This window comes from Gallinula chloropus (genome assembly GCF_964237585.1).
Source record: "Gallinula chloropus genome assembly, chromosome: 2".
In the NCBI taxonomy this organism is placed as follows: Eukaryota; Metazoa; Chordata; class Aves; order Gruiformes; family Rallidae; genus Gallinula; species Gallinula chloropus.
In genome coordinates, this window is record NC_140086.1 from 121588249 (window position 1) to 121608885 (window position 20637).

Sequence of the window (20637 nt, forward strand, 5' to 3'; positions counted from 1 at the left end):
CTATGTAACCTCTTTATGGCAGGTTTCTTACTTTTAAAAATGTTAGATCCAAATGTTATGAAGAACATTGATTTATACCAAACAATTGACAAAGATGAGTGGTGATTTGCTTGATTTAGAGAATTTTCTGAAGTCAGCATTTGTGACTTTGTTGAGAAAGATTTTCTGTCTTTTTCCTTTGGTATATTTCATAGATTAGACTAATCAATGAAGCTTGCAAATTGATTTTAATACCCCCCAAAGGAATAAAGGGTTAAAATTAATAGCAGCTGTTACACAGCACTCAGTATGCAAGGTTCTGTCTTGCCTAGCTATAATGAGAAGTCTAATAATTCTTCCCATCTCCCCGACTTTGACAGTTCATTAGAAGCAGACACGAGACAATCACTTATGTTAGAAAAAACCCGTAAGATCATCAAGTCCAACTATAAGCCTAACACTGCCAACTCTACCACTAAACCACATCCCTAAGTGCCATGTCTACAAATCTCTTAAATACCTCCAGGGATGGCGACTCAGGCACTTCTCTGGGCGGCCTGTTCCAGTGCTTGACAACCCTTTCAGAGATGAAGGATCATAATGGGCAAAATATTTCCTCCTCAGAATTCATAGATGTCTGTATGAGCAGTGGTGCAGTTCAGTCCAAGAAGGCCATTTACTGGCCCTTCTGTGTAACATTGTCTCCTGGGGTACCTGAATAGAAACATATCTGGGAACTGGCAGTGGGACTATCAAATTAAGTAACTGTGGTTTCCTGCTATATGCTCCAAGTATAGGGTACTAGGGAAGTGCTGCCCATGTCTCAGCTCCACATGCAGCAAGTTGGGTTCACTTAGTGAAGTCCCTGACATTCTCCACCTGCTATCCTGTAAGGAGCTGGTTGTGCTATCAATTACCACCTGCAAGCTGTTTAGAAGTGCCAACTCTTCAGAAGATTAGCAATTATTTGCTATAGGAAATTTGAGGTTCTGGATTGCAGAGGGCAGAATAAATATTCTAAATCTGGTAGTGGGACTTAGTAAAGATGTGTTCTTGACAAGGGTATGTTTTTCAAATATGTGTTTAATGACTCAGGTTGAATCACTTGATATTAAGTAAAGCTTATGTTTGGGTCCTCAAAGATACATAGCTGCCCAAATTCCTCAGATTAGGAATTGGGCACCATAAAAGATTTAGGGGTACAATACTATTGACAAGTCCTGATAAGCAAATTTCTGAGAAGCTCTGCATGGCTGATAGGCATGCAGGTGAAAGTTTACAGGGAGGCTGGAATATGAGTGAATGTGTTTGCTGTGTGTATCCGAATGAGCTGTTCTTGGCGCTGCTCTATGCAGAGCATGTTTTTACCTGCTCTCCCTTATTTTAAAAGTATCGCTGGACTCAGCTCTTTTTTTTTTATTTATTTTCCTGTGAGATCATAAATACATGACATGGTGAAAGCACGATGCCTCTGCAGTGTCTGCTTCGAATGCAGCTGCACACAGAGTGATTCTGCTTAGGTTACGCCATCCCGAGGCACCTCCATTCATGCCAATAATGACGCTCTGTCCTGGGATTTTGATACAGAACTGTATATTTTTTTTTTCTTTCTTAAAGGCAAGACAGCCCTTGAAGTGGAATGTAAAAACATTGCAGCAGTACCTCTGTGTGTGTGTTGGAGGGAGGAGGGCTTTTTTAAAGGCTTATCAAATACATTTAAAGGGAAAGACCAAATAATTCCTTCTGCAAGTAGGACTAACTGTTGAGAAAACTTTGCTGAGCCTGGTTCCTGGTCCTGATTTTGCTTATCTGTGCTTATATAAATCTGCAATATCTGCACTGAAGTCATTGGAGCTGCACTGAATTAAGCGATTGCAGAATTTACATCAAATGGTCCCCAGAGCTGTTAGTGCTGTTGTAAGCAGTTACAATTCATAACGGTAAATGAGCTAATATGTGTATGGGACATTCTTTTTGGGTAGTGTGAGATACAGAGGCTGTCAATCTCATTCTCATGAATGGAATTTTCTACAGCAACATTGAAAAAAAATCTCATTTCCTCTTAGGGGAACTTGGGAAACTTAGAGATATAGGAAATTCACTTTTAGCTAAAAAGAAAAATAGTTCATTCATTGAAATCTGGGTGATATTCTTGTGATCTTTTTCCAATCCTCAATTAAGCCATAAAGCTGACAATCTTTCAAGTAATTTCTGTCAGCTAAAATAAGCCTGATGTTAAGAGGCCCTGTTACTGCAAAACTATCCTTTTCTCTTTCTGGTCCAAGGAGCAGAAACAATATTTTATTTGGATTGCCCTATCTCTAGGGAAATAATAACTCGCACATACAGCCTTTGATCTAGTTAGGGATTTGAAGCGGGTTTTTTTTTGAAAACTAGCAGTGTTCCATGCAAAGCATTAGATTTGCTGTATCTAACTTTAGATGGAATGTGTTCGATCAGAGAGTTTTCCTTAGGCAACAGCTAACCATAAAGCTAAAGGAAATCAAAGCAAGAATCGACACATTTTGTGGAAAGCCACCAGCCTCTCTTCTCCCTTGCATCCTCTCTCCCCTTCTCTGATTCATAGATTTTATTCATTTGTTATTGTAGTGAGTCTTCTGTCACCTACCTTTCAGCTGAAAACAGCATTACCACATTGCCAAATGCAAATTTCTAGGAAAAAAAAAAAGCGCTACAGCTCTAAATCCAAGCCTGCTATTCATTTTTCTTTCTCTCTCATTAGAATAGCGTAATGTGTGTCCAATGCTGGTTCTTCAAGAGTGTTAAGCTCATAAAGTGTTGTAGTTGTGCTTATGAGATTAAAAAAATGTACACTTAGCATATCGAAGATGTACAGCACTTAGTGTGGGAAGATGCTGCATATATGATACACTGTATTAAAAACAATGATAGGACATAGAACTCCTTGAAAGAGTCCAGCACAGGGCCATCAAGATGATTAAGGGAGTGGAACACCTTCCTTATGAGGACAGGCTGAGGGAGCTGGGTCTCTTTAGTTTGGAGGACACTGAGGGGTGACCTTATTAATGTTTATAAATATGTAAAAGGTGAGAGTCAAGAAGATGGAGCCAGGCTCATCTCAGTGATGGCCAGTGATAGGGCAAGGGACAATGAGTACAAGCTGGAGCATAGGAAGCTCCATATGAATATAAGGAGAAACTTTTTCACTGTGAGGGTGACGGAGCACTGGAACAAACTGCCCAGAGAGATTGTGGAGTCATTTCCTCTGGAGACATTCAAAACCCACCTCGGTGCATTCCTGTGTGACTTAGTCTAGGTGATCCTGCTCTGGCAGGGGGGTTGGACTAGATGATCTTTCGAGGTCCCTTCCAACTCCTTATGTTCTGTGATTCTGTGATCCTGTGATGCAGAAATTTAACCATGAGACCGGAGGACGTATATTTTCCCAGGTAAAAAACCCATATCTACTGGCTAAGTTGCAAAATAGTTAAACCTGACTGACTACTTACAGGAAAAGTAATCCAGTGTCAATGCTTGCATGGGCATAGAACAAGAAGTAGTCCATGGTTGGTCAGAGTAATTTTTCATAAATTATATCTTTTGCAAAGAGCAGCAGAAAGATTAAACTTGGCTTGAAGTTTTGGTAAGGGGTTATTAAATTACTTCTATTTCTACAAAGCTGTTCCAATGAGATAACATAAGCAAACACTATACACACAGTAGTCAATAAACAGTAAGTTGGTTTCAACCCAGTAGCAGTGATTTGTGTGATACAGGCTCAGGCTGCAAGCATGAAGCCATATACTTTGGTACAACATAGACCAGTGAATACAAATCAATGTTTGCTAGCAGAAGCAAAGAGAGAGGCTATAGTGCTAAGGCTAATTCCAAATAGCCGAACTCAGGCCAACTATTCGATTCCTCTGTGCCTGTCACCACTCTTGGCCAATGTGACTAAAGCCAGGTCTGACACTAAAAGCTAAGTTAATGGCCTTTGGCTGCCTGGCTGTTATGCTCGTGCTCAGGGTCTTTGTGATAGGTCATTATTATAAAAGACTATTAATGCAAAATACACAAAGCAATCTGAAGAGCATCCTACCAGCGTACAAAGAACTGTTATGTAGGACCTTTTTACTGTGCTTCGTGTCCTACAGATGCTGTATTCAATATCAAGCTTCCATGTTTTCCATTGCAATAATAATTTTCTGTTCCATACATTCATTAGGATTTAAAAACAATCTGTCATTACTTCTCAACTTTGTCACCTTGCCACCCTTCCATTAAGATGGAAATGGTGCAGTTGTGAGTCTCTTTTAGGACTGCCTTGATCAGGGACAGGTAAGGACATGGACTAGTGCTTTTGGGACTGTGTATGAAATGAGTATAAGCCGCTGGGAAGTAGTCCAGGTGCTCATCAGGAATGATCAGGAGTAGCAACAGAACTTAAGGCTTGGAAGAGATTTTTCTCTGATGGAAGAAAAATTGATTACTTGTAATCACACTTTGGTGGCTTGAAATCCTATCGTGGTCTCGATTAGTGAGTCCTGGCTTTTTCTATGAATATTTAAGGGAGAGAGGACATTGCTCAGGTGGAAAGTATGCCCTTCAGCTGAAGGTGGCAATTCTAGATTTTCTGCCAAAAATAAGATGGGTATTTGAAATAATGGTTTTATTTCAATAATGGCCAGCAGAACTCAGTCCTGCCTTTCTGACTGCATGTGATCTCACCTCAGAGCACAATGAAGAGGGAGCACTTCACTGATGTGGGATGACTTTCTAGGGACATTTTTCTGAGCACTGAAGGAGCACAGAAGCACGTCATTACAAGTGCAGGTCTTAAAAAATGGCTGCAAGCAGGATCCTCTTTCTAAGACCAATAAGCTTAAATTGATAACGTCAGAGAGTGAGTAACAACTGTAAAGGTTTTGGCCTCACAACCTTCCCTGGCTCTGACCCATGCATTGGATAGAAGCAAGGATGGATTTCATTACTACCTAAATAGGAACAGGATGATGACTTTGGTACCTTGACAGGCCTCCAATAGGCGTAGATTTTTATATTCCTGTTGTCCTTACTGTATTTTGCACATGAATGGGGAAATGTAGCAATGAGTGGAAGGGTCAGCATGTCAGGATATTAGTTGGTAATACTTAAACAGCCTTTGTAGCTGCAAGAACACATTCAGTAATGTATGATTGGGTAAGGCCTGAAAAGATAGTGTAAACTGTGTCGAATAGGATTGCAGTATGCTGATGTTTGTGCACTAGCTCAAATATTTGTCAAAGTCATGTAAATATGGTGGCAAGATGCTGACTTGCCCAGTGACACTTTGTTTTATTTGATGGTATCTTGATTTAAAAAGAAAAAAATGTTCAGTAGTAACACATTAGAGAAGATTGAATCAATTTCAAAACCTATCAATGCTTAAATATTAATTTGTCTTAAAGTATGTATATTTAAAAAAGAGGAAAGTTTCTAGATACTGACTTTGTTTGTATCACTCAGTTTGGTTTAGGTAAAGTACAGACAAATAAGAAGGCAAACTATGTGGTCCCATGAGCACCAGGTTACCTGCAGACTGAGTAGCCATTGGTTTTCTAAGTGCCTGGAAAATTCCATCTTGCAGATGCAACCTTGTCAGAATTCATCAATTAAGAAAGATATTTGTGCATGGGCACTTGCTAAGCTGTGTTAGCAAGCACCAGCTCAGCTGCACTGTCGGAACTGTCCACGTGTCTGGTCTCTGCTTGCCACAGTTGTGAGGTAAAAGCTGGTAGGTGAAACTGCTTACTCAGGTGCAGTGGGGATGCAGGTAGCTGCATGTTGCACATGGGCTGACTGTCTGTCACACGCTGCTTGGCAGTGGCAGGGTCATTTTTAGTGGTCTGCTAGGCTCCTGGTGTGCACTTCTTGGTCTGTACCTTCAGTCTGCTTCGTTGGGGCATGCCTCTGAAATAAGTTGGTCTTAAAAAGCCAAATTATTTATTCTCTAGCCAATTGTATACATCTCATACCTTGAAAAGGAGGGGGAGTAGATTGCAGGCTTGCTGAGTGAGAAAAGCATGTACCACAGAGTCATGTGAACTGTCTACCCTTGCTCTTACTCTGTTTCTTTCAAAGTCTAGGTTAACCTAAGGACAGTTATTTCTGTTGCACAGGAAGTCTGTTTTCCCTCTTCAATATACATTTGCCATCAGGAGCAATCCTTCAAATCCATTCTCGCTGGGCACTGCCAACTGTTCTCCTGGGTGTTAGGAGGCGCGAGTGACAACAGTGGAGTGGCATCACTGCCAAGTTTGTCAAGGCCCTTTCTCTTCTGGAGGAGAGCAGCCTGGATCATGTATTTTCCTCACTTCTCAGTCAGGCTCTTGCTGTGCCTTTTCCTAGTGTGTTTTGCAGCAGAGTCTGCTTTTGCTTTCCATGCTGCAGCAGCCATCTAAAAGTGTCCTGCAGTGGGTTATAAAGTCAATACAAGCCCAAGCCTAAGGGATCCAAGAATCCTTTTCCAGGCAGCAACACAGTTTCAAGCTGGAAATTTTGCATGGAAAAGTAGGCTAGGAAAATGGGCTTTGCAGAAAAGAGTGATGGCTCTGGAGTCTGGGTTCCTGGGTGATAGAGTTCTAGCAAGCAACTGAAATAGATGCTACCTCAAGAACAAAGACACTGTGGGATATTTGCTGGAGTGAGTATTGTTCTTACCATGAACAGGCATGTAGCACCTGTGCTGGCAATCTCCTGTGAGTATGCCCAAAGAGTACTTGGTTTCTGCTGTCTTATTTTAGTAACACAGTCTAGACTTTGTTACCAAGAATCATGTTTGGGCCTGTTAACACAGGTAATTTGGGCTGGCAAAGATTTATAGTATGCATCTTGCTTGAGGATTGTACAAAGGATAGAAGGAATGGCATTTAATTTGTCCCTGTATTATTGCCTGAAAAAAACCCCATGCTGGTGGTGCTGAGTCATCTCCTTTTCATCCTGTGAGCTTGGCATTCTTGAGGAATCTACGTTTGAAATAGCATGGGAGACAGGCATCTTGTGTCAGCAACATGCAGGAGACATGCAGGGCTCTTTCACCGAAGTCGAAAAGTGTGGATCTGCCTTCCTAGAATCAGGCTGAAAGTGGGCTCAAGGTTGGAATGTCTGTCTGGAGACAGAGCCTGTCTGGAGACAGGCCTTCACTAGGATAGGAAAAGCACAGTCTCTCCTCTCTTTTATAGCAAGGCCTGCTGGCTTAAGTCACTCTGCTGCTCCTGAAGACACACCTGCAGGTGTAGTGGCTTTTCACCACAGAACCCTATTTCTTTCTGCCGAGATTCACAATAAACCATGTTCCCCTCCTTCAGACTAGACTACAGAAGTTCAGGCACAGGGATCATGTGCTGCTGTATATTTAGTAGCATTCAGCCCAGCAGTTACATAAGTACTCCGTAACTCATAACTTTTTTCTCTCTTTTTGCTTTGTATCAGTCATAGTAATAGCAACAAGTACCGGCACTGGAAGTATTGGTACTGATACATGCACAGCATAGTTGGGGAATGGCTGCTCTGTTGGATCTAGGATATGGCATTTTTATTGCCTTGTGTCTTCAGCTAAAGATTTTGTTCTGTATTTGTACAGTATCTAGCACAGACATAGCCAGTACCTCAAAGAATAAAGTCATGGAAAGAAGTCTTGCAAATGGGCAGGGTAAGGAAACAAGAGGGATATTTCTGACCCATGTTTATAGGAAATTGTCACTGAAGGTCAGCAGTTTCCCCCATGTTAACTGCCAGAGGTTTGAAAGGGGAAGAATAAGATAGCTCAGGGGATGCTTGCAGAGAGCTCTGGCTAACTGTGGGAGCCTGCAAGACAAAAGCACAAGGCTCTGGTCTGAAAATCTAATGGAGGGGGCAGAAGAGTCTGGTATGATGGGCAAACCAGAGATGAGAATAGAGGTGCAGCATTGCGGCAGCTGTAGCTGAACTACTGGGGTGGGCTGCCATGGTCCTTTCTTCCTCGAGGGCTGAGTCACCCAAAAACAAATCCCCTTTTCCTTAGGGTTGGTTTATGCCTGCCTCACCTCCCTGAGCAATTGCAGAAGCAGCAGCACTTGCACAAGAGAGGTAAATGGTAGTGTGCAGAAGAGTAGGATCACAGGAGTCCAGATTCAGATTATACAGCTGTGGAACCACACGCCCGCTTTCTGACACTGAGAGAGACATGTAAGGGGTGTAAGGGAAGGAGACTCGCTAGTTATGAGTTGATTTTTCCTTATTGCCATGAGCTCTGCAAACAACTAGTATGATCTTGCTCTCAGTGACTGGGTTTGAACAGAGCATTTCAGTCCCAGCAATAAATTGTGGGATATACTCCCGAGCAATGCAAACTCGAAACTTGGTAGTAGCAATAAGCACTAGGACTGTAACTTGAATCTAGCCCAGACATCTTGAGAGGGCAGAGATATAATAAAACACTGGAGGTATTTAGGGTGTAGCTTCTTGCAGGGGAAATCCTTTCCTGCTGTAGCCAGAGGAAATGTATAGTAGCCAGACATGTCCGATTACTGTTACTTCTGCTCTGAGACACAGCGGAATTTATCATCGCTGTCACAAAGCTGTCCTCTCTTGATGGAACCGTATTTATCCACTCTGGGGCTCCTCCAGGAATACTGTTGGCAAAAGAATTTTACTTTAACTAAAAACTGAGAAGAGAGAAAGCCAGATGTACTCCTGAGAGCTAATCATTCTGGCTCTAGAAGAAATTGTTTTCTAAATAACATAAGTCCTCACAGTCTGTTCCTACTAGTGCCAGAGTTCTTTGGGGAGTTATTCTAAACTCTAGTCCTCGGCAAAGTAAGCTTTCCCGCAGCCAAGAATTAGAGTTAAACTCCAAGCTTTATTTTTATCTACAGTTTTCTTGGCAAATTATGAAGCTTATGTTTGGCATTTTATTTCTCTTTCCAATCTTCTATCTTTGGTTTGATTACACTTTGCAGAGCTTAGAGTTTATACAGGGTTTTGGGTGGGTGATATAAATTCTAACAAGTTTCTATATAACCTAATTTAGAAGCCTAAAGAAAGCAAGCCATATCCTGTGTTGGAAGATTTGTGCAGAGCTTTGCTGAACTGATGCTAGTGTTGAATGAACAACTATTTTCAGTAGTGTTTTGGTTTTCTATCAAATAAAACTGCAATGGAGAAGAAGATAAAGAGCAAATTCCTTAGTGAAATGCAGTACAACAGTAACATTTAAATATCTTGGAGGATCTAAGGCTAGAGGCCAAACTAGGTACTGTAAGATTGTCAGTATTGTGCCTTTTTACTTTGAGAAATCAAATGTTAGAAACTTTGTTTCTACAGACAATTTTGGTATGCTAGATTTTTGGAATGTTTTATTCTGAAGCTTTTATAGTGACTTTATAGTAGATAGACCAAAAAGTGAGTGCATATGATGATTGCAAGACAGCATGTTCTTACTGTACCTTGCAATTAGGGAACAAAACATTAGAACCACTGGTTTTACAAAGTCAGAACTGAATGTGTAAACCCAATTCCTGTTCCTGCAGGACTGGTTATAAATTAAATTGCCAAAAGTGCTCCAAGCCCCACCACACTGCTGAAGATGAAAAAAGTTGTCCCTATAGAGAGTTGTATATTGGATGTTTTTACTTTGACAGAACAGTATAAATAAAGCTTAAGACAAATACTGATGGGGAGATAATGTGGAATGTCAAAACATTGACAGGGCCTATTGCCTTCAAAGTTCAGCAGGGTGATGGCAGTTTTAAACTTGGAAGTCTCATATGGATTTGTTAAACAGATTTCTAGTACTGGTATAGATCCAGAAAGTGGGAAGTAATAAAATAACTGTTTCTTGGCTATAAATGGCAACTCCTATAAAAGGCAAAGGAGAGTCATAGAATGTGAGCAACTGTCTGAGGGTCTATGTGGACTATTTCTCACCAGGGTGATTAGTCCCAGCAGAGTGCCATGCTAATGTGCTAACTTGGTTCTCAGTTCAGAACGACCTCATGTCTGGTCAGCTTTGTTTCCTCTGTCTCTCCCTGCACGCTTTTGAGATGATACACTGCTATTGCTCAGGCTGTACATGGACTGCTTGACACAGATGAAGTCAAGCCAGGGTAGCCAAAATTATTTACACAAGCTGCAAATCTTTAGTGAGGGAGAGTTTTGCTCAGAGTGTATCTTGTCCAGGGAAGGATGAAACAGCAGAGACTGTATTTGGCTTTTTCTACCCCTTCTACATCCACACCAAGATGTTACTCTATTAGACATATTTAGAATGGGTCTTTATATTTAAATAATGTTGGAGTATTAGAACTATAAATATGGGGGGGAGGGAAGGAAAAAGGAAAATATTTTCTAAGCTTAAATAAAATAGGTAAACAGGCTTCAGGAGAGTTCAATGATGTAAATGGGATCTTGAAATGTTATTTCTTAATTATAAGTGCAAACCTGCATTTAGATCACTGGTAGAAATCATCAAAGTCAACATCCTAAAATCAGCTTAACCTAGAAAGTTTCCAGTAACACTGCCATTGTCCTGTGCTATTTTGTACATGTGGCAACATTATTCCTTTGGTGCCATAGGAATTTCTATTCTGGAAACGGTGATAACATCTGTTTCAAAAATCCTCTTCTGCCCACTGATAAAAGGCTTCAACCAGGACAGTGAGCGTTACACCTAGAGGTGAACAGAAATGCTGTGTAACTCTTCACAAAGAAAGACCAGTGAGTCTACTGATGTGCCTCAGAGCCACTGCTTTTAGTTACTAGGAAGAAAACGCTTATGTAACTGTGGATAACCCTGTGAAAAAATGAGCTCAGCATTCAGTGGTGGGTAGGAGAATGTTAAAAAATATTAGGAAAGGAATAGCAAATAAAATAAAAAAGTTACTATTATGTTAGTATTACAAAGCTGCTGTGTCAATCCTGTGCACAGCTGTACCTCAGCATACATCAGAGCTGGAGATGGGCACAGAGGTATGGTCGTACAAACTGACTTCTATGCAAAGGAGGGACCATAGTGACCTGTCTCCTGGGTCACCCCTGTCCTGAGGAAAAGATAGCCCCTTCCTCAGAGACAAAATGACAGAGGTTTACAAAATCACATGTGATAGGAGGAAAATTACCCAGAAATTGATATTGACTATTTCTTGTAACTTAGCCAGGAACTCTAACTTCTTAAGTTACAAAGCAGTTCAAACACAAAAGGCAGTGGTTTGATCTGAAGAAGTATAAATTCATTCAAATATGTGTTGGAAGAAATCATGGTGAATTTGCCTATTGGCAGCACTGGAGCATGGTGGTCTGGAGACAGCCTTCAGATTAAGAGATCCCTAAACTAGTTCCTGAGAATGGGGTGGATGTACCAGAGGAAAGATCATACTAAAATTGTTCTGTTTCTTTTTCTGTGTCTTGTAAATATCTTTCCCACAGAATCCACTTCCATATTTTGTTTCTACATATTTCCTCTTTTTGCATTATTTATATAAACTTAATTTCTCTAGCTATTGATTCTACTGTAAGTCTTGAAAAGAGGAAATCTGACATGCTGAACTACATTTACAAACAAAGTTGCCAGAAAAATAGTAAACAGTATTAAATAGATAGCAATTCCATTATACTTAATAAATTATCTGGTATCTGATTTTACTAGACACTTTGGATGAATCCTTGAGCGAGTGTTGGGTATGAAAGTTTCTGCTATGCGAGGTGAGCTGCCTGATAGCAGAGAGAAAAAAATTGTCTTTCAAGAAATAGGACTTTTCTGTTATCAGATAAAAATTTGACACTCTTACTCTGGTGTGCACCTTTAAAATAGGCCATAGTAAAGTAGTAGCACTTCAAACAGTATAAAGAGCATTTTAGCTGCACAAAGATAGTTTGATCTGTTGCATGGACTTGTAAATCTGTGCAGAACAACTCTTTCGACATAAGAAAGAAACAAGAAATGAAACTCATTGTACAGAGGAGTTCTGAAGGCATCTGAGAGGAAGCTGAATGTGTCAGTACAGCCAGATGATATTTGAAGATCAGGAGATGGGATAAAATTTTAACTTTGCAATTTCAAAGGAAGAAAATCCAAGAACCTCTTTATCTTTTATATCTAGCTTTGATGTGGATAGACTCCAACTTGCCTTTTCACCTCTTCCCCCACTAATACCAATCAATCAAAAAAAGAGACACTGTTTTGAGATAAAATAATTATATTTTACTAAAACTGAAAATCCATGTGGTCTGGCAATAGGCATTTTAATCCTTTGCTAGACAAGTGCAAATATATTAGTAAACTTTTGCTCAACTTCTGTAATTTTTTTTTCCCCAGACTGGCCTGCAACTCAATGGGCAAATCGTTTTGCAGTAGCTGCTGAATTAAGGTGAAGCCCATAATTCAGATCCGAAACTCTTAAACACAGCTTCTCCATAATTGGAAATTCAGTGCCTAGATGTCTGTCAGGGACACAGCTATTTGCATCTTGCCCAAAAACAACTCTGTGGTTCGCAATCACAAGGGAAAACTCAGCTTCCCAGCTGGCTGATGGGATGTAATTTGAATCCTACTCTGTTACCAGAGAGCTGCAGAAACATGTGTTCCCTTTGTTGACTGGACGATTGTCTTGGATAGCATTTACTTACAATTTGGTACTTTCATAACTATGATAAGAACTCACGTCGTGTAGCACAGAAAGTGCAGGTAGGAGTTTCCATTTTCACCGTGATGGCCTGGGGCCATCACTTCTACACACACTGCCAGCTCACTCAATAAATCCTCTAGAGTGGAGCACAGGCAATTTAGGAATTGAGACAGATCATGCTGTACCTTGCTTTCCTGAGCTGGCCATTTTCATTTCTGGCTGCTTTCTTCTTGCTCTAACCCTCTTAGCTTCCTTGCCCAAAAATTGCCTAATGGGTGGGATTTGTGCCACGGCGATTTCCAGGCTGGAAATAGAACAGAAAGCATGTGTGTGGAAGAGTCCTGAACAACAAGAACAAGAGTACAACAGTGGCTCAGGAAAATATTCAACTGTGATCTGATTTTTCTAGATTCTTTTGAGAACATCCCACCTCTCAGGACAATTTGATGAATGCTTCTTTAGTAAGAAAAAAGAATAATAGATCAGATCACAGATTCACAGAGTTGTAGGGGTTGGAAGGGACCTCCAGAGATCGAGTACAACCCCCCTGCCAAAGCAGGTTCCCTAGGACAGGTCGTACAGGTAGGTGTCCAGACAGGTCTTGAATATCTCCAGAGAAGGGGACTCCACAACCCCCCCAGCAGCCTGTTCCAGTGCTCTGTCACCCTCACTGTGAAAAAGGTCTTCCACACATTGGTGTGGAACTTCCTATGCTCCAACTTGAAGCCATTGCCCCTTGTCCTGTCTCCACAGACCATAGAAAAGAGACTGGCTATTTCCCTCCTATCTCCCATATTTCAGATATTTATAAACATTAATCAGATCCCCTCTCAGTCCTCTTTTCTCAAGGCTGAACAGCCCCAGTTCATTCAGCCTTTCCTCATAGGGGAGATGCTCTAGGCCCTTAATCATCTTTGTAGCCCTCCGCTGGACTCCTTCCAGGAGATCACTGTCTTTTTTGTACCGGCTACTCACAAGGACCTGGACAGGATTATTTTGTTTTGTGTTGTCTCTTGGTGATTTGTGAGGAGTCGTCTTTGCTAAGAAAAATATTCACAGGGACACTAATCTCTGGATTTGTGCTGTAATCACTTTATCTCCTAAACAATGCAGCTAAATTTGCCATTGATTATTTTCCTTTCAATTGAGAATCTTAATGTAGGATATCACTACATTATCTTTAGAAGTCTTAGATAGGAGACTTAAACGTTCTAGAAGTCGCATTTACACAAGGGACTTCAACAACAGCCCCCTCATGAGGAGTTTATAACGTCAGTAATTCCTAATCTGATTTGCATTAGGGAATACATACAGCTCATTAGCACAACCCACCACAGCAGTGCTGTTGGCTCAAGGTTAATTACAACATAACAAAATGTGGGACATGAATTTGACTTGTAAATAAATGTTCCTTATATCCATGCTCCCCTATCAGTGCCAGAAAACCAGAGGTAGTGGGGATGATGATCTATGCAGTAAGTAGTTCTCTTTAAGTGAGGGAGGAAGTAAACTAGGCCACCCACTTCCTCCCCCAAAATATCATAAAGCGGTGCCTAGTGGGATGTGTAACCTCATTTACATCAGTCACATCCTTCATCAACATATTTTTCACTCTCCGTTCCATGCTCTGCTAGAAACAACATTCATACCTGCTCTCTCTCAGGAAGCCAGGAGCAAGAGCTTTTCCTCCCTGCCTTAATGGTATATTCTTGCCAACTCCAAACTTCTGGCTTAATTCCCCTTTTAAAGTAAAGATTTCCTAAATCTTGTGGAGAAAACACAAATATATAGGATTATGCTTGAATGTCAGAGTTGGAAAAGGCAATGTTTAATTAATTTGATAATATTTATTAATGGACTTAAGTGGCAATCTGTAATCAGATATGTTTTTACTATAATTTGATTTATTATAACGATTTATTTAATCTTAAAGGGCTATAACTTTGTTATGTTGCTGTTTTCAGTCCCCAAGTACCTTAGTTCTCAAGAGCTGAAAATTCTCAAGTATAGAAGAAAAGTATCTGTAGTTAGATATCCTTTTTGGCTATGTTCTTGGTCGTAAAGCCAAGACCACAACAGCAAATTGAAAGCTTAAGACACAGTAAAGATATTTCATTTGGAAATCTAGTGATGGTGTAACTGTAATGTCTATTTTTGTCAATTTTTTTAGCCCATTTACATAGTTTCATCAATAAAAATTAAGCTACTGATAGCATAATGAGTGAAGAATGGGTCTTCTGATAAAAACTTAAATGCCCCCCTTCCCTCCTGCTTTCGTTTAAACTGATTATTGAGAATAAATAGGAAAGGAGAATTATATTAATGCAGACAATGCTACAACTGTTTTTAAAGGTATAGTCACCAGATCCTGGGTGAAGACCTTGTGGTACAACATTGTGAAATAGAAATGCCAACTCTGAAGGCATTTTGTATGCAGATAATTAGCATGTAGTTAATTGGGCGTTTTGGAACTGAGTCCAGAGGGTGTCCAAACTCATTTAGAAGTTGGCTTTTCATCACAACAGGTATGATTAAACTCCCTGGGGTGATGGAAGAGAAATTGTGTGGGAAGAATATGATCATCTAAAGAGCCTTATGGGAAAAGAGATCTGGTGTCCTATATTGCACAATTTACCTCAGCTACCAGGAACCCAGGATATATGAATAGCTCCAGTATTTATTTGCTGTTTTCCTTCTGTGCATGTGAGAAATTGTTACATAAGTTGACTAACCTTTAATATTCTCCCCTGGTTGACAAAAGGATTAATGGCTAAACATGGGACTTTAGGCTAAGTGGTGCTGTAATAACGCACACTGATTGTTTTGATGCTCTGAAGGCCTGCATAGGTGAGGTTAAAATGTTGCACCAAAAGCCTACAAAGGTAACAAGGAACAAGTGCAGATGTGAAATGTGTGAGACCACAGCATTGGAAAGAACTTCTTGGAAGCTTTTTTTTGGAAGAGTCCTCTCCTACTGCAGGCATTTACATGCTTAAATCCTTAATGACTACTTCAAGGTTTATTTTACACTAAGTAGTTTCTTGCTTTCTCAAGGTTGTCCCAGACCTGTCTTAAAAGGGTTCCTTAGACCTTAATTTTTCGAGTGTCTAGAAAATTTTTCTAGCATAAATTGAGTGCCAATATTGTCTTTTAAGTTAAGCAATTGTTACTTTCTTTGTCCTAAGGAAAAAAGAGCAAATGTGATGGCTACCATAGATGGCTAAACAATGTGAAGGTGGAACGTCAGGAAGGCCTCTCCTTGTAGTAAGCTGGCCATGGTGACGCTGAGTTGGTGCCCTGATCCAGTAAGCATTGAAGGTAACAATTAAGTCTGATGATGGATTTCACTGCTTTTCCATACAGGGGGCTGAAATTTCTTGTATATTAGATGTTACAAACAAGCTGGATGGGAGAAGAAATAGAAATCTTTGTTAAAAATCATGTATTTTCATATGTATAGAAACTTAATCTAAACTTTCCTTTGCAGTCTGCTTATGCTACTGTTAATTGTCAAATTCCTTCTTTGAATTACTGTACTTGAACAAGGTAGGTATTGCGTATGAGTAAAGCTGGTAGTAAAGAGGGATAAACAGCAAAAGATACATGGTCAAGACATTTGGTACTTTGTTAGAGACCTTTCATACTATCTGACCATGCCTTCTGAAACGGCCAGGTTTGATACACTGAAGGTAGTATTTTCCTTCTATCAGAGGTCTGTACTGACTTCAGTATTGTGACATACCAGAAAATGATTAAGCAGTAGGGTTTAATTTTCTCCTTTTCTGAAGACAACCTGAATCAAATTTCCCTAGACTAAAACCTCTTTTAGCTCTGTGTAACATCTCAAACCCATAGCTGTTTTAAAGTCCGTATTTTTCTTTTTCTTTATGTGAAAGAAAAAAGAAAAATAAAGACAATTTATCTTCTAATAGACAGAAGAATTGAAAAGAGAAAATGAAGTGGAAGTGATTTTTTTTCCTAGCCAACCTGTCTTGACTTGCTATATACCTTTCAAATCTTTACTCAGCTGAACCTGTAGTCATTCAAGCTAGTGACTGCAGTGATGGTGACATCACTGTTTTGTTTACACTGAAATCTCTTTTGAGGGCATCACAACAGAAATGGTTTTAGGAGAGGTATTGATTACGCCTCAACTTTGGAATTTGGTAATTTTGGTATACCTCAAACATGCTGCACTTGTCCTCTAGGTTGGTGGGGTTTTTTTTCCCTCCTTAGCTTTAGATTATGAACTCCTCAGACCTGTGATTATTTCTTCATAAGCATTTAAAAACCACAGAGAACAATACATCTTCTGGAAAGAAAAATATCTTTGATCCCTGACTGTATTAATATATAATAAATATTTAGTCACAATTTTGCATTTAATATTATACCCACAAGCTGTGTGGAGACAAGCATTCAACAGCTGGAAATCTTAGTTTAGGATCTGCCAGAATGCAAATTAGTTTTGATTTGACCCTGTTGCTCATGTGCCTGATGAGACAGTCTTCATTTACACAGTTGCTTCATTTTGTTTGTTTTTTACAAGACCATTCTTACTGCATTCAGCACACAAAAAATGATAGCACTCACTTAATGAACAACTTTTCAGTGTTTTATCTTACTTGTGCAGACTTGGGATGTATTTATTACTTTACTATTTAGTGTTGTTTTTATAGGGAAAGCACTATTTTTCTTTTGTGCTTTATACTACTATTTAGCTTTACATGTCTGGTTATTTTATAAGCACTGACTTTCATGACAGCCTTCAGAAGTAAGGGAAAGAGTATTTATCCTATGTATATGTCAAGCCAAACAATGTCACAGAGCTTCAGCTAATCTTCACTATCCAATTCTACACACCCACAACTGTTATTTTCTTAAGTGTTAAGTATTGCATGACATGTTCAAAATGCAACATCCTCTGGCTTTATTTGCAAATATCTTTGGCTTTATTTGCAGTCTGAACCTGGCAAACAGGTACCTAGAATGTAAAAGATGCAGACTTTAGCTGACCATATAGGAGAAAGTGTCATTTTAAAAACTGTGTCTTCTAGCACAGAACTATTCTCTCCTTAGAACCTTTTTTTTCTGTTTCAGAGCATTAGGCCAGAACTCCTCTTTTTACTTTTGCAGCTCTAGTTTTCATGTTTCTTTTCTCACCTCTACTTTCCTCCACCCCCCTTTTTACCATCTGATACTTACCTTTCTGTAGTATCTTTCTTCCTGAGTTTACTCCACTTCTTTGCTTGAAGCCCATGTTCTTGTCATACCCAGATGTTTCTCTTGCCTGTTTCCTTCTGTATCTGTGATTTTTTGCCCTAATACTTGTGTCTCTTTGCCATTATCCCTTTTGTTTGACTTCTGTTACTCATATTTAAGTGTTCTTTGCCCTAATACAGCTGTAGGAACTGGTTGGTTGTATGTTGCATCCCTGTCCTCCTTACGTAGAGATTTAATTTCTTGAATTTCTATTCACTTCTGCCAGTGTCAGATGCTCTAAATGAGAAAGAATGGCCAGTCCCCCTATGTTCTTTCTCCCTCAGCCCCTTCTTTTCTTTTTCTATTGGTGGTTCCTCAGTCTAAGACTGGCCTAGCCATGGAAATGGTGGCTGCTTTCTCTGAGGAGAGAGGTAACAAGGACTGTGAAAGACTGGCTCCTAGTATTTTCTTCCTTCATCCTTCTTAGGGCTCTTCTTAAGGGCAAAATAATCTCCTCTTGTGATTACCTGCACCAGGTACTCTGCACCATTAAAGCTGCCAATGTTTTGTCTAATGATGTGCCAGCCTGTAAGAAGAGCCAGCATGAACAGACAAAAGAGAGTCCTCTTTGGTAGAAGTAATGCCTGCTGCAGTTATCCCATCAAACACTGTCTTTTCATCCTGTTCATGAGGTCTGTGGTAACCTCCTGCCAGAGACCATACTAGCAGGAGCACCTGACACCTGAAGTGGATTGGATGCTGGTGGCAGGCTGGGTGGAAGGTGCTTTATCAGCCTCTAGCTTCCTTCTGTTGAGCCCTGTAAGTGCATGATAGTTGCAGGAAATGGAACAGCTGGAGAGTGATGTGTAAATCTGGCACTGGTGTCTCTGCGTCAAGGAGATAGGCAACTTCCTAATCAGAGAACTGGCTTATCCAACGCTTTCTGCCTCTTCCATCCATGTCCAGTAATGTCTGTGTGTTAGGGCAGGGGAAGGAAATGAAGGAAGAGGACTGGAGGAAAAGAACCAACAGGCCACTCTTGGTGGCCCAGGTACATGATTTTATTAAAGATATTGATGATCCATTTCAGTGCCACACGAGCCCTGTCCACCTCCTTTCCTATGTCATCTGGTGTGTCTGTACTCATATGCACAAAGCTGTTTCTATTTCCATAATGGTTTTAGGAAAAGGTAGGTTTTGAACATTATTAAGTTCTGGCCAACTAGATGTGAACAGAGGCATCGCTTTCTTTTCACTCAGGCAGCATGGCATGGGGAAGCCAGGTTGGTCTTTTCTGCTCTAGTTATACATACGGTGACCAGATGGAATGCAGTGAGCAAACAAGTTTTTCAGCTCAGCAAATGACTGGGTGTTCACCTGGAGATATTGTTCTCAGTACAGTGTGCCAAAGGAAGTACAATGAATGAATGCTGGGCCCTACTGCCCTACTGCGCCTCGATCTGTTTACTGGGTATTCTCTGATGCTAGAAAGGAGTGCCAGAGCATCCCATCAGAGATCCCTCTTCAGAGGTCAAGAGGTTAATGGAGAAGGAACAACCTCCAATGCCAAAACCTAACTGACATTTGTGTCAGTAGGCTCCTTTTTGATGGATTAAACATTCTTCTCACTCTGGCTGAGTTTTTAGAAACACTGTGTCTGCTGTCCCCTGAGGAACCTCAACAAATACCGTCGTTTACTGCAATTATGGGAAGTTCGTACTTCAGATATTACTGTTCTCTGGGCTGAGCCCCCAGAGAATGCAGAAGTTCTGTGCTCGTGAAGATGGGTTGTGTATAGAAGGAGGACCTCTGTGATCAACCTCCCAAGACACCTATTTAGCACTAATTACGTGGGATCTGGAGTTACAATCCATCCCCATTATACCCATGCTGTCTGGTGCAAGATCATTTTCAGTGGTTTATCCGAGTTGAAACTGTGCCAGTACTGTTCCTGGAAGAGGAAAGGACAGAACAGGTCACAGTTATACTGCAGGTGTATGAAGGTGCTTTACATCAAGTTTATTATTTTTGTGATGGTTGTACACAGTGCTTTATTCATGTCTATTATCCGTTCAGACTTGGCTGAGACCCGATCCAGGTCACAGCCTTTGATTGAGGACTGACTGTGTTAAGATTGCTCCCTGTTCTATCAGTTCTACTCAGTTTGCCTTGCTTCGCTTCCTCAGTACAACTAGGCAGGCATAGCTTACGCTAATGGTATGTTCCTCAAAGTACAGGTTATAGTGACCTGGTGTAGGCCCATGCCAAGTCATTCATTTGAAAGCTTCCTCTAAGTTGTATGGGTCAGGAGCTCTGGCCTTGTGGCCAGGATTGCATGTGTGCCTAGTGCCATCCAACAGCCCGTGTGCACCTGCTGTTCCTTCCAGGACATCTGCTCCTGTTCAGAGAATCAGTGAACTATTTTAATCTGTGGACTGACCTCCCTCTGCCAGTGCCTTTCCTGAAAAGCACGTAGAGGACTGCTGGTCACCAACCAGCTCTTTCTACTTGTCCACACTCAGGAGAAGGTTGGGAGCCTTCCCCTACCCTGTGGCCAGCCTCCAGAGAGAGCGGCTCTCTCCAGCCGCCCTAAGCCTCCTGCTGGTAGGCGGGAGGAGAGGCCTGGTTTGCCTCCACAGCCAGGTTTACATTTTTGTCCGCAGGCTCTGCAGAGCCTCCTTTTATAGCGTTCTTAGTCCGGCGTGGTGGTTGCTGATGCATGCAGTCCTTTCACTTGCTGCTTCTAAAGCTACCGATAAGACCTGTAGTTCTCTTACCTTCTCGAGACCCAGTCTAATTCTGATCCGTTCACCTTGGTTGGTCTTGACGGTGC